General features: G+C 43.9%; 1 pseudogene; it reads left to right on the top strand.

Annotated features, from left to right (window-relative positions):
* Positions 1 to 981: 981 nt before the first annotated feature.
* On the top strand, positions 982 to 2,376 carry LOC149146542 (fasciclin-like arabinogalactan protein 8 pseudogene; annotated as a pseudogene).
* Positions 2,377 to 2,858: the final 482 nt, after the last annotated feature.

Raw genomic sequence — 2,858 nt, 5'->3', positions numbered from 1 at the left:
AAAAATCAGTGATTAGCAATCGATTTGGATTTAAAAGAAAAAAACCACTAGCACTGTATTAAACCAAAGAATAAAATAAAAATCATGAGCAGCTAGAGATAAGGGCAAATTAATCATTTTATTTATCAGTATTTAAATAAAGTGATAAAAATGCTTTACTTCCATCCGCCAGCTCTACATTCGCAAGATCAGAAGCAAATTTCAAGACAAAGTCCACTTGAGTGTAGTAGTACATAACCGCGGGTTACACGAGAGTTAATGGTGCCCATAATTCAGCTTGAACTCGCCACCTAATTTCTGTGAGTTCTTAATTGGGTTTTAATGTCACTTCACTTTTAGCTTATTTTTGAGTTGTTTAACACCCCATTTTAGTTAGTTGGGGTTTTAGTTTGGTTTGAACGTCTCTTCACTTTTATTTTTGAATTATTTAATATGAAGTCATTTCCATTTTATTTAATTTTTTCTAAATTAATTTAATTTCATAATGATGATTATTATTATTTAAATAAATCTAAAAAAATTTCAAAATCTCTGGTCTAACTTTATAATCTAGTCATCTCCATTTTATTTGATTTTAATTTTAATTATAATTAATTTGATTTTGATTAATTTGATTTCATAACCATCATCCTTACTATCGATTTAAATCGATAATAATGCTACGGTTAGCTTAATGAGTCTCAAAAAAGCTTAATGATTTCTTATTAGCAGCTCGAGATTAGGGCAAATTACTCATTATTAAATAAGTGATAGCAATACTTTACTTCCATCCGCCAGCTCTACGTTCGCAAGATCACAAGCAAATTTCAAGGCAAAGTCCAGTCGACTATAACCGCGGATTACACGAGGTTTAATGGTGCCCGTAATTCATGTTGAACTCGCCACCTAATTTCTGTGAAAAAATGGCGCCAGTTGTTTACTGATAGATCGAACGGCGTAATGTGAGGAAAAACCCTAAAAATTCCGTTACATAAGCACCCCATGGCCAGTCATAACCCACGAATTGAGTTTTTCCCTCGCCTAGCAAAAGTGGTGCGTGACATTCCCGTAGCGGGCAACATGAAGGGAATTCTGCAACTGCATTTTGCAGTTCTCATTGTGAGCGTGCTTGCCGTTACCTGTCACGCTCACAACATCACGAGCATACTCGCTGGGTATCCAGAGTTTAGTCTCTTCAGAGACTATCTCACGCGCACAAAGGTGGCGGACGATATAAATACCCGGACGACCATCACTGTTCTGGTCGTCGACGATGCTTCCATGCCGGCGGCTTCGCTGCTAGGTCTCGGGCTCGAAACCGCTCAGCACGTCATGAGCCTGCACGTTCTCCTCGACTACCTCGACTCCACGAAGCTTCATTCCATCACCAGCGGCAGCATGCTGTCGACGACGCTGTTCCAGACGACGGGCCTCGCAGAGGACATGACGGGGCTTCTGAACATAACGGATCTCAAAGGTGGCGTCGTCGCCTTCGAGGTCCCGGGTTCGAATAACGTCGAGGCCACATTCGTGAAGTCTATTTATTCCGATCCCTACAACATTTCCGTTGTCCAGATCAGCAATATGATGTCGCCGCCGGGGCTGCTCACGCCTTCAGTTCCGGCCTCCTCTGTGAATATTTCAGCCCTGCTGGCCAACACTGGGCACGCCGTCTTTGCTCGGCTGATAACGACGGCGGGCGTGTTGGACACGTACCAGGAGATCGTCGACGGCGGGCTGACGGTTTTCGCACCCATTGACGGGGCCTTTGACGGTGCCATGACGGAGATCCAGAAGCTGTCGAGAGCTCAGCTGGTTTCCATGCTGGAATACCACGCGCGGCCCGTTTATAGCCCTCTCGGGACGCTGAAGTCCACTAACGGCGACGTCGTGACGACCGTCGCTACTAATGGTGCCGAACGTTATTTGCTGACTGTTGGCCTTAACGGCGACAGCGTTATTCTCGGCACCGGCGTCAACAGCGCCGCCATTACTAGTACTCTGCTTGACGACCAGCCGCTGGTGGTGTTCTCCATCGATAAGGTTCTGAAGCCGTCGGAGATTTTCGCCGCTTCTGCCCCCATCACGCCCCGTCGCATGTGCCCACACCGACTCCCGCCCTCCGCTCGCATGTGCCCGCACCGACTCCTGCCCTCGGCTCGCCTGTGCCGGTTTCTTCGGCTCCGTCACCGGTTTCTTCAGCTCCGCCGCCAGTTTCTTCTCCTCCCGCAGCAGTACCGAGACCATCGCATCACGCTTTTACTCCGCCGGCTCCGCCTGTGGAATCCCCGCTGTCTTCGTCAGCCCCCGGCTTGGCGCCCACCAACGACAACGCCCCGTCGCCGAGTTCGGAAAAATCTTCAGCATTTCGTGTCAGCATCGGCGTCTTTACGTTGATCCCGGTGGTTATTTATTACATGGTGTTCGGCTGCACTTTTTAATTTGGGGTTACTGAAATGTTATTTGTTTATTTTTATAATTTAGTGTAGGCAGTATTATTTTCAGGTTACTTATCGTTTGAATTTTTTCCGGCTAATAGCACCACCTTATTATTTAGAACCTGTGTTAAATCGGTTTTTTTTTGTAAAACGACTGTTCGCATGCGGTGGGGTCCGCCATTCATGCTTTTAAATGAATTTTAGGAGTATTTTAATTGTGTGTAACCTATCTCTCATGATTTAGATTTTTTAAATGATATTTTTGTTATTTAGAGTGAAAATTTGGTAAATTATAACTTTGAGAATGTATTATTTAAATATGGCAGTGATTGTATTGTGATGATTTAGATTTTTCAAATGATATTTTTGATATTTGAAAGTGGAAATTTGGTAAAATTATAATTTTGAGAATGTATTATTTAAATATAGTTAGTAGATTGT

This window comes from Pinus tabuliformis, chromosome X (assembly GCF_031772625.1).
Source record: "Pinus tabuliformis cultivar Carrire ecotype Pingquan chromosome X, CPIR1, whole genome shotgun sequence".
In the NCBI taxonomy this organism is placed as follows: Eukaryota; Viridiplantae; Streptophyta; class Pinopsida; order Pinales; family Pinaceae; genus Pinus; species Pinus tabuliformis.
Note: the sequence above shows the minus strand (reverse complement) of the source record. Positions and strands in the feature narration are given on the sequence as shown.